The sequence below is a fragment of the Cherax quadricarinatus genome, chromosome 22, assembly GCF_038502225.1.
Source record: "Cherax quadricarinatus isolate ZL_2023a chromosome 22, ASM3850222v1, whole genome shotgun sequence".
In the NCBI taxonomy this organism is placed as follows: Eukaryota; Metazoa; Arthropoda; class Malacostraca; order Decapoda; family Parastacidae; genus Cherax; species Cherax quadricarinatus.
The window spans coordinates 32,124,859-32,137,520 of NC_091313.1; the positions used below are offsets into that span (position 1 = coordinate 32,124,859).

The 12,662-nt window shown below is 40.1% G+C and overlaps 1 long non-coding RNA gene across 1 annotated transcript; it reads left to right on the forward strand.

The window, feature by feature from the left end:
- Positions 1-9,173: 9,173 nt before the first annotated feature.
- On the forward strand, positions 9,174-11,380 carry LOC128689732 (uncharacterized). Its single transcript, XR_008407209.2, has 3 exons — positions 9,174-9,452; positions 9,575-9,853; positions 11,173-11,380. It is a non-coding gene; the product is annotated as an uncharacterized lncRNA (long non-coding RNA).
- The last annotated feature ends 1,282 nt before the right edge of the window (positions 11,381-12,662 follow it).

A 12,662-nucleotide genomic window follows, 5' to 3' on the forward strand; every position in this document is an offset into this window, starting at 1 on the left:
AATCTCCATTCTAGAACAATCAAGTACGCCTCCACCAAGAAGGCTGCTTGAACATCATATGTTAGGCAGACTTGCATGTTCAAGCTAAAATAATTAATCGTGTTAATACATTCATAAGATAAGGTCACCTGGGTAGCAGCCCTCGCAATACTACGAGCAGGCAACCTAATGGTAATATTTTTCCCACAATGAGTATTTAGTATTTATGGCGCTATAAATCATCTATGCAGATAACAATTACCCAAGTTTGCCCGTTACAGCAATAACATTTTCTCAAAAGATATATTTTTAAATGCCGATTATTAATAACCCCTTCAGTATGATAGCTTAGTGTGTATACACGAATAACCCTCACAGAGGAGAGGGAATAGCTTATAACGACGTTTCGGCCCGTCTTGGACCATTCACAAATATGTATTATGGAAAATTGCATTTATCTGTATGTATAATTATGTACATAACAATAAATGAACATAGATAATTATTATTTATCAGTTAGACAAGTAGGAATTTGGGACACCTAGGTCGCAAAAATGTCCCCCTTCGATACCTACCACTGTCATATCCACAAGCTGCTCTGGACCTATTAAATAAATTATACATCACCAGGAATTCTGGTAAATATATAAATTTGTGGACTGTATATTAAAAATAATAAATGGTTATATATATACACAATTACATAACAGAAGGAAAATATATCTTAATATCACTCACCAATTTGACTGGAGATTAATGTGTATCATACTCAGAAAACCTCACTCTAACTAAATCTATGAAAATAATGCTGGCCAGAATTATACACAAATCTAGAGAGCTTATCTGAGGTTCCTGGAGAGGTCTTGTCCAGTCGCCTGATATCTCAAGTTATGCAGGAATGCATATCCACCAATTTCGCCTCCTATTTGAGAGGTGTCAGCCCAATTTTAACCTCTAGAGCACGAAAAATTCTTCCCAATTCACCAACGTTCTAATACAAATTCAAACAAAATGGCGACTGTCTGTCCAGGCACAGGTTTCCCATTTTCGATAACATACTTCTTTTAAAAATACAATATAGGGCATCTATTTACCTATAAATTACCGCATTTCCGGAAAATATATACAGTATTTTCCACATGTATATTAAAGCTGGCAAATGAAATGCCGTACTAAATAAGAGCTGACTACAGACGAGCCTCAACCAGTTGCCCAAGAAACCTTTAATATCATGAGATAAACATCATAAATTGTCTCAAAACGTTAAGAATATAATGAAAATGTGTAATAATTTGCTATTATGAAGAAAAAACTAAAACAATAAAACATTACAAGTACAGTGTATAAACCAGACGTATACTACAAGTTCTCACTAACAGGAAACTCTCCTTGAGACATTAGATTTATGGAAAGATAATTGCTAAATTGTGCGAACACTGGAATACACTTTGATAAACTCTTTACAGTGCCGAGAGCGACCCAGAGTGAAGGTGTATTGAAACATGCCTAACGTTTCGATCCTCGGCATGTGTAAAGTTGGAAATGTCTCCCTACACCTGCCGCCCCTGTTCACCTAATAGTATGTAGGTACCTGGATGTTAGTCGACTGTTGTGGATCGCATCCTGAGGTGTGGTAATATATATATATATATATATATATATATATATATATATATATATATATATATATATATATATATATATATATATATATATATATATATATACATATATACTAGGCTTTGAAATGAATTGAGGTAGGATAACAGCTCTTAGTTTGTAAAACTGATTTCTGTAAAAAAAAAAAAAAGGCAGGGAGCAGTTTATCCATACACTTCTTCCTAGCCTCTGTAATTGTAGCAAATGAAAATTTTAATAAATGTTAATGAATGTCATCAAAAGCAGCCTCATTAGATACATAATTCTTAAATCCAATCCTAGATATAAAAAAAAAAGTCTATACAAATTCTCGAAACACTATACTGACGAATAAAGTCTACAAAATAACCAGTAAGACAACTTTTTTTATATAAAGAACCTCTCGAGGAAAATTTGTATGCCGGTGAGAGGCTGTTGAGCCTAGGAATTGTACCTATCTTCCATTTTCTTGGATCGTGCCCGATTGCTTCCCAGTACCCCAGTCGCTATATGACTCCAGGGTCATAAAGGACCTAAAGTTTCCCAACACTTTTTTTTTATCTAGAAACGACCAGCAATAGTCTGTTAACAAGAACGTACAGTACAAATACCGGGAGCTGAACTCAAAATGTTACATTTGCATCACATTAAGATAATATCTGAACACTCATAATACTAGGAAGGCGACACAGAAATGTATTTTAGTGTATATACACAGAGCATTTACGTTGATGCCAGTTTTAGGAGGCGAAGTATTCTTGAAAGTTAGTACACGCATGAATTGCAGCCCACGTACAGTAGATATGCTTTAAACCTTACAAACAAAATGTTTGTCAAATTAGATGCAGGCAAGCATGGTGGTAAGGTGCATAGTTGCGATGGGGTGAGTCAAGGCCAAGGCTCGCCTAGTGTGGACCACTACAGTTAGGTAGGTAGGGCTTCATCAAAAGGCCCATTCATTCTTAGCCCTCACCACCAGTAAACACAAAATATGCTGGCAAGCATTATTCGAAGGCGCCCTGAGGACATACGTACAGCTGGATTCTGGTATATTAAGTATTCTTTTGAGACCAAAAGACAAACTTATAGCTGTATTCTAGTATATTCGGGGGTTCTTTGAATTTATTTTTTTATCTAGACAATTTTACACTCTTTAAATATTTCCGAGTACAACAACTTTCTCCGTCTCTACGATCTTAATTGCACATGAGGTGTTGCGTTATATTCCTCCCGTTGCTCGCGCTACATTTGTTTTGTTTACATCAGTGAATCACAGCATTGTGTCATCAGTAAGTTTAAATGATTGTTTCAGCAACCTTCCATACTCAAACAACACAATGACAGCTGAAACATTACATAACTCTACTATTCGTTAATCAACACGACTCTGGTCTCCGTCCATCATCACACAACTCTGGTCTCCGTCCATGAACACAACACTGGTCTCCGTCCATCAATACAACACTGGTCTTTGTCCATCAACACAACACTGGTCTCCGTCCATCAACACAACACTGGTCTCTGTCCATCAACACAACACTGGTCTCCGTTCATCAACACAAATACAACACTGGTCTCCTTCCATCAATTCAACACACAACAATGGTATCCGTTTGTCAGTGCAACACACAACACTGGTCTCCGTCTATTACAACCCAGGGACAATAAGGCCTGTTATCCTGGGTGTAAAGGGAAGCAAGGAGCTGATCAAACACATCTGAATGACTTTGATATATATTTTCCTTCACCAAGAGCAATGTGGATATTTACACATATGGACACTATATACAGTTGGAAATGTATGTGTACAACACGTTTTAGGCAAGGCCAAGACACAGCCTGGATACAGAATGGACAACCGTACTCAACCAGCTCTAGTATGGAAATGACAAGGGTAGACAGGTGGGTGGTGCCCACAACACCTGTACGATTGCCAGACCCACCTTCTCATTGGCTGAACCTGAGTACTGATCGAACGATGGGGGCCCCATCGTTCGACCTTAGTACTGGTTCGCTGGTTGGGGAGATAGCCTTTTAATGAGAGTGTGTACATGCGCCCAATAAAGGTTACATACTCTTTGCATGCCACACCGTCCATCAACACAACACTGGTCGCCGTCCATCAACACAACACTAGTCTCCGTCCATCAATATATCAAATGACAGTCAAGTACTTGCACAACCCCAGCAAACACAACAGGCGACTACAACATTCTTGAATAGTTAGTGGTCAGGTTTAAAACCTAACGACTACATATAGGTAAATAACGCAAATAATAATTAAAATGGAGATGAAAGTAAACCTTTAGTGTTTATACACTGTAAATATAACTGAAGACTTCTAGAGGAAACTGGACATGTATTTCCGCCAAGTACAGGATCAACCAGGCTGTTAAGGATATGCGGGCCAGCAACAGCCTGGTTGACCTGGCAAACATCAGACAAGCCTGGTCCAGGGCCGGGCTGCAGGTGTAGGAAAACTCTCGAAACCCTTCAAAGGAATATCAAAGGAAGCTATAAAAGTGTTCAATGATGCGCCTGTGTGGGTGTTCTCTCCCACACGCAGGTACTTCACATGGGAGTGACAATTAAGAGCAAGACAGGCAGATAGAGGAGCAAACCTACCTGTCCGGTGTAACACTACCGAACTCCACCTATGACTCACCTACTTACTCGAGTGTCTCCTACTCCAGTGCACATGTAAAACGCAACTAAGGTACGCAGGTGGTCGATAGAGAAGCATAAAATGGACACGAAGGTAAGAGAGATAAATCATAATTTAATACCAAGAGAATTCTGGAGGACTAGTCCCAGATCATCTCTCAGTGCACTCATTGTACTCCAGAGAATAAACTAAGAGATAACTCAATAAGCGTAAAGGGTCCAAAGCTTTTCAACATACTCCCTTCATACTTAAGGGGCATTACTAACAGACCCCTTACCTGTCTTCAAGAGGAAGCTGGATAAGTTCTTAAAGTCAGTTCCTAATCAACTGGGCTGTGGTTGATCAGGAACTGTGTGGACAGTACCAACAGCCTGGATGATTAAACCCGGGCTGTGATTGGGCTGCTGGGATTCTGAAGATACCTGAAGGATATTTCCCGAGGCCAACGCCCCTGCGACCCGGTCCTAGCCCCAGGACCGGGTGGCAGTCCTGTAGTGTGATGCCCTGGTTTGAGCAATTATTGTGATTCCATGTGACTGTCAATCTTACTACTTAGGACCCTTTCAAAGACTTTGAAACCGTGTGAAATTAGCGCAACTGGTCTATAGTTGTCTATAGTTTTTTTTGCGATTGCTGTACTGTCCCCTTGTGAAATGGAGTAATATTGGTGGTTTTTAGTGTTTGGGATTATATATGTGTCCAGGTTCCTCTATAGAATATTAGAGGCCCGAGATAATTGTTTCTTGCAATTTTTGGTGAAAATGATGTTCCACGAGTCTGGACCTAGGGCAGAATACTTGGACATGCTGTCTATGGCTTCTTCGAAGTTAACTAGGGGGAGGAATACATCAGAAAGTGTGGAGATGTCAGGGCGTTTTGAGACTCGTTCATGGATAATATAGTTAGGGTCGCTAATCTGTAGACTGATAAGTGGGTCAGTTACTGTAGAAGATAGGTGGAAGATGGCCTGGGATCAAGACAATACTTGTGATCGGTGGATAAACGTAAACTCATAATAACCTGCTAAAATCATTTTGTGTAATATATTTATAAATAAATCAACACTTTATTAAATAAGAAACCCATAAAATGACATAAAAGTTACCCGGAATTTACTTTTAGAAGTTCTTGCTCTCCCTGTCCTTCCTGGAAGCAATGCGCTTCCTGTTCCACTTACACCTACTGGTGACCACGTGGACCTTGAAGGAATTTATCAATACCATCATTAAAACTTATAAGTATCGAGGTGATGGTCTTACTAAAAAAGTAAATCAAAGTTATAAAGAATAAACTTTGTACCTATAACGTTTATCCAAAGCAGAATAAAATGAGAGAACTTACCATACCACGGGCGGGATTGAACCCGCGGTCAGTCTCAAAAAATCCAGACCGTCGCGTTCAATCCCGCTCGTGGTATGGTTTGTTTACAATCGTGTCATTACGATTTCGTGAGTCATGAGAGAACGTAATCCTAAAGTTTATAAAGTAATTAATTTGTGAAGAATCTTTACCGGGTATTTGACGAATCCTACATTATTCTGCCTGAAAACCAATATCCTACTAGAAGATGAAGTGTCTGCTGGATTGTATCCTGCTGTGTATACCTTGGTTAAAAGAAAGTTGCGGTGAGAGAAACATGACTCAAGTAAACACAAGGTAACCTAACCCCACCACGTGTAAGTCACAGTCCTCCAGCAAAGAGAAGGAAACTTATGATCTACACAACAGACAAGTATAATTTACACGAAAAAAATTAATGCGATTTGCCAAATGAAAAAGAACTTGTGTTTATTTTTATAATCAAGAAACGAATGAAGATATTTTTATTATACTATTATTTAATACAAAAGATTAGACAAAACTCTTAACGAGTATAGAAGTCGAAAATCAAACCAATTTCCGGTGGTTGCTTTTCTGAGGCCGTCTCTGGATTTCCCCTTACTGACCTCATTATGAGATTCCAACTGCAGACAAGTTCTTCAAATTAGTTTCTGGCCAATCAAGCTGTGGTTTATACGCTGGACTGCGTACGGCCAGCAGTAACAACCTGATTGATCAGGCCTTGATCCACTAGCAGATCTGGTCTGAGACCGACCAGCGGAGGCGCTGACCCCCGAAAACGTCCTTCAGGTATCCTACAGCTGGTCCACATTTGTTACATACCTGTCACCGGTTACGAGATTTACTGGGTAAATAGCTTTTAAAAGTTAGATGATGCATAAGGATATAGCGTTTTTTTTTTTTGTTAACAAATTATTATTATTATTATTCGACAGCTCCTATATACAGGTGACGTCCAGTGGATGAACCTACTAGACCAGAGGAAGAGTAAGAAAGGTAGAGAGTAGTCAGCAGGAACAAGCAGGCAACTAAACATGCAGAGATCAGCACATGAGGGACGACAAAGGGGCTGCTTACGACAAGACACGACCACTACTCATCAAATAAAAAAAACTCCAGTGCTTAACTCTCACGCTACTCCTGACTAACCCATCATGACAGTGTTAATCATGCTACCGTCAACACGCTATCTCCTGCTCACAAGTTGACTAACAGTACTACTCAGTAAAAAAAAAAAATAACTACATGGTTACTGCGTGTATTGAACAGAGTTTTCAACAATCTGTTTTAATAAATACACACTTCAGGTGAAACAGACAACTGTAGGATGTGAAATGTTTAGATTCATCTAAATTATCTAAACAGTTTTTCAAGCATATGGAGACTTTTTTTCTAAATTAAGAGTACTGACCTGCATGGGTCTTAATAGTCTTGATGCAACCAAATCATTTCTAGGATTTCCTGCCACGTAATAAAACATTCTACCTACCTACTTCCAGTAAGGAGGAAAATACCGTGAATGATTTCGATTGTTTTTCTTCTACTCTCGCAGCTCGACCTGAGACTGTACATCCCTGTTGACCACCAGATCAACCCGCTGGCCCACCTAACATCCCAGTCTGCATGTAATCTCGTACTGCTGACAGTAATGAAGAAAAGACACATGTACTGAGTAAGCTTTTCCTGTGAGAGCGTTTCATTCTACGCAGAGCTTTTAAGTCAGCGAATGATTTGACCAAGCTCTGTGTAGAGTGAAACGCCGTCACAATAAAAGTTTACTCTGTACTCTTGCCTTTTCTTCCTCACAACGTGGCTACCTACCTACCTGGAGGTTGGTAGGTAGCCACACTAGTCAAGCACCCTCATCAGTGGCTCACCTTCACGAGGACGCGCCACAGCTCTCGCTAATCTGCAAAAGAAAAGCTGAATTTAGAATACACCTAAATAGAGATATAGATCAATCACATTAAGGTGATCATGGAAAGTATCCTATCCAACAATACCTTACATTAAAATTTTATGAAAAAATAAATCTTGAAATTAATAAACCTACATCATTTTCCATTTTCTTCCTCACTCTCCCTACCTAAATGTTGACAATTCCGGACGTTACTGCCCCTGCTGCCTGGCTTCTTAGTTGACGGCCTGATCAGTCAGGCTGTTGGTGTCAGTACAGTCCAACGTAAGCACCACAGCCCAGCTGATCAGGAACTAACCTGAGGAGCTACCTTGAAAACACCTAAGGGAAAAACCCGTATGTTAGTTGCAGTATTTTCAGGGGGTCACTGACCATACAACCCGGTCCCAGACAAGGCCTCCCGGTTGCTGGCCTGATCGACCAAGCTGTTGGTGCCCACCTCCTTATAAATGACGGTATGAATTTCAAATGTTTTCGGTTCATTCACCGTTTCCAATAATAACTGTTGTTCAATCAAGAGAACACCATAACATTACAGCCACTACTTCCCTCACCACCATTACAGTAACCCTCCACCTCTCCCACACGGTAAGTTCCTCATCCACAGCATCAAAGAGTCCTTCAGTTTATCCTACCAGGACCTTTGACCTCACGTAGCCTCCATTTACCTCCAGATATGGCCAGAATCCTGGTTCGTGATCCCCTGATACTGCTACCTTTCTTTCTAGTGTAAAAGCTGACACTGTCTCTCTCCCTCGTGTCAGCTGACACTGGCATCCCTCTCCATGTGCCAGCTGACACGGGCATTCCTCTGCCTCGTGTCAGCTGACATTGATCTGGCGAAAAAGTGAAATTTATTTAGTGTATTTAATGTCATTTCCTCAGGGGAAATAAAACCATGCATCAAGACTCGTATTCACACAAAAACTCCAACTGATACATAAAATATCACATATCTAAACTGTATATAGGAACTACATAATTGTGCATTTTTGTTCTTATGTACTTATTTCCTCGTGTCAAAAGAGGGTTGAGTTAACATTAACGGTTCTACGCACTGCATATTCAAAAAATTGTGTTGAAACGTTGGAGGTCACGTGTTGGGCAAGTGGGTGTTTTCAGTGGTCATTCCGCGCCATCTATTGGCAGCAAAGACAACTACAGCTTCTAGGAATGGCCGCGAGAGCGCGCCTTTGAACTAACGTTTGGCGGGAAAATCATCCAAGTAGCTGAAAGGTTGATGATCATCAGACCACTTGTTTATGTTACCTTGAATGTGCGAGCCCAAACCCTTAAATATTAAATTAAACATACAAAAAACTAAATTAAATGGTACTTTCCAGACTACAAGGCCGAGCTATGCCTGAATAAACTTGTTTAATCTTCCTAAAGAAAATGCTGTTTTTCTTTTTCAATTATTATTATTATTATTATTATTATTATTATTATTATTATTATTATTATTAACGGAAACCTCTCCAGATAAATGAGTTTTAATTACATGCAGTACAAAGGTTGCCCACTGATCTGAACAAGCACTTTTATTTTCAACTGGTGTCTTAATATCCTGGTGAGCGAATACCTTACAGGACTGAAGCAGTGTGAGTGAACAATGAGACGACAAGACTGACGTGGTGCTAGACGGGCTCAAGGTCACCACTGCCACATGCAGCGCTCCAAACAACACTTCCTGTTTGTTACTTATATAAATGCCAGCGATACCCCAACTAACACTTTGAACGCTCGCTCACTCACGCAGCTGTTATACCTATTGCTCCAGCATGTACAGTATAGCCAAAAAGACTAAGAAATGCGACAATGAACGTGTCAGCTGAGTAAGAATTTCACCAGCCGTCACCTTCATCCACTCACTTTCTCCTGAGTAGTGGCACGGGGGTCAAGTCGCCGTAGGTAAGCCAGATACACTGCTCTCATCGCAGTCACCTCCAATGATAGTATATTATTCACAGCAAATAACATACTAACTAGTGAAAATAATAATACGGTCATAAACCAAGTCTTCCTGTTGACAGACTGATAACTGAGTCTGCTAGCTCTCGCTACAAGCTGGCCGACTACAGAACCACAACCTGGCTGATCTGAAACGTTTTACAGAAACTCAAGTTTCTTCTTGAAGACAATTAAAGGTCTGCTGATAATTCGTCCTATGTTTGATGGGAGGCTGTTGAATATGCTTAAGTTACAGCACGTTTGTGTTTTGTTTCCTTGCACACTAAAACAGGAGGCCTGGTCCGAGACCAAGCAGCAGGGGCTGCGACCTCAAAACCATCATGCAGTCATCAAGTAGATAGGTAAGTCTGTTATGTTTCCCATTATTGTTAGGTATTACTTCAGCATGCTATTTTTTAATTATTCATGCCAGCATCTTCCACGTGTAAATTATTTTATATCTTCCTCACCTGTGCTTCAGTGAATGGTTTAAGGGACTGTCCCATATGTTATTTCTTAATGGTTCTGGGGATTGTTGCTCCCTAAGGCTCAGCAGTAGATCAGGCCTCCAATCAAGTGTTCACAATAACCTTTGTGTTTCAATTCGTACTGTGATGGTTGATGGAAGCCTAGGAGTTTTCAATATCTTACAAATCTAAAGGGTGCTTACATCAGATGTCATCGCATCATAAAGGTTTCTCTCTCTCTCTCTCTCTCTCTCTCTCTCTCTCTCTCTCTCTCTCTCTCTCTCTCTCTCTCTCTCTCTCTCTGAGGTAATTACCCATCCACCTTTCCCATGGTGGGCCACAGTAACATCCGCAACAGCATGACTAACTCTCATGACCCTCGCCCCAAGTCACTGGCAACACAATTAAACTCATAACGCATCCAATTACCGCTTCCGCATACACACCATCCAACTCCATATGCCTAATAGCGATGAAAAACTCAAGGTTACCCAAAATGCACTGAACTTCATGTTAAGGGGTTAGGAGGATTCGAAGAATCTCTTAACTATGCCATCTAAAGGAATATGAAACATGTCTGGAACCTCTCATTGGACTTTTCATAACTCAGGACTCTTCGGCAGGGTTCTTCAGCATTATAACAATCCTCATTACTTCTCATTTCTCGGACACATTATGACCCCTACGAATTTAGGTTTTATCCTGGAATATAATTATACAGTAATTTCACCTCACATGGGCTTCTAATAATCAGGAAAAGTTGATACCTGTTGCCTGTAGTTACATCGCTTAATAATACCTTGAACCATACATTAGTATTTTCAACAGGCATTATCGTATATTCTACAAGACCGTAAAGTATATGATAGGGAAGTAGTTTCAGCTTTAATAACCTCAGAATAAGACACTCCAAGTGGTATTAGCAATAAATCACGAACTATGTCAAATAAGGTGGTAAAAATGCTTTATTTAAACGAAACCTAAGAGCTCTCCACCCTGGAGTATGCTACACATAAAGGCTCTTTATACTCCAGCTAAAGAACTCCAGCTACAAGGACCGCTAACAACTATTAGCAATCTACTCGTATACGGACTTCTAAATATATCCCATAAGAATTGCTAAATATATCCCATAAGTGCAACGCATAAGTAGTAACTATTACTTATTTAAATAAATATAAGTTGTTTGCAGAAATGATACTAAATTTATACAGTTCACACGGCAGTGAGGGAATTCAAGTGAAACAAATGAACGATATGAGAGGAAGACAGAGTTCAGTGACCTTACAGCAGCATCATAGCCTGGAGAGAAGACTTGAAGAGTTGACCCCCTGCAAACACAGGTCTGTGGTGGATGACCTTGGAATTCAGGTATTTTGTCATCTTGAGGTGCAGGCACTTGTCAAAATTTCTCACTATGACAGTAAATATATACATACATGTCTCAACAATAATTGTATTTTTTGTAACCGTCAAAATGTATTTAGAAAAAGTATTATTTTGTCTAATTTATGACTATATGTTCTGTGCGTGCGTTTATTTTTTAACCAGTAGCCCTGCTAACTCTTTGAATGTGACAAGTTTTCAAAGACAGATATTGATCTATGATCCATGAAACCATTTTCAGGCAACCTTTAAGTACTTTTTTTTTTTTTGAGAAGACCTATGGAAGTACTACCATGGAGAAAGCAGGAATGGAAATCCCTCCTTGAATTACCATTTTGTTACTTGACCTCATTAACATTAACATTACTGAGCCGCTTTATAGTCCACCATTTCTCCATAATCTTGGGATGAAGAAACGAAGACTTTTCTATGTCCTCCCTTCATACATAAGAGGGATTACCAATAGCCCTTTGGCTGTCTTTGAGAAGAACTGGACAAGCTTCTCAAGTCAGCCCCTCCTCAGCCGAGCTGTGATGCTTACAATGGACTTCGTTGCGGCTAGGACCAACACCTTGGTTGATCACGCCATCCACCGAAACGCCTGGTCTGGGACCGGGCAGGAAAACCTTGACCCTAGTAAAACTCTCTAGGTAGATTTATTCTTGGCATTTCTTTCCTGCTTCCTTATCATTCAAACTCCTCAGTGTTGCTGTCTTAAATGAAATATTGCAGAAGACGAAATGGCTGTTATGGAAAATGTGAAGAAAACTTTCACTGTTCGCATAGATTCCAACATCTAAATTATTGGAATTTCACCAAACACGACTTAGTGCTGCACTGGTAATTAAGACATCATTACCCATTCTTAAAAAATATTTTAGAGACCCATTCCGTCTTATAGCGTGGTAAATATACCCTTGATATATCTTTGATGAACTTCGGGAATTTTTCTACTCCTGGAGCTCGGCCCTGGACCAAGCTTTTCTGGTGCTTGCATAGTCAACCAGGCTGTTGCTGTCCAGTGGCTAACACGGTCTGGAGTTTTGAGACTCTCTGACCGCGGGTTCAAATCCCGCCCGTGGTATGGTTAGGCTGTTGCTGCTGGCGGTCCGCTAGCCCACATATTCATCACAGCCTGATTGACAAACTCCTGCAATCTGTAAATTCATATATAACAAAAAAAAGGGACAACACCGTGACTGGAACAATACACAGATAACCCGCACATAGAAGAGAGGAGCTTACGACGACGTTTCGGTCCGACTTGGACCATTTACAAAGTCCAAGTCGGTACAAGTCGGACCGAAACGTCTTCGTA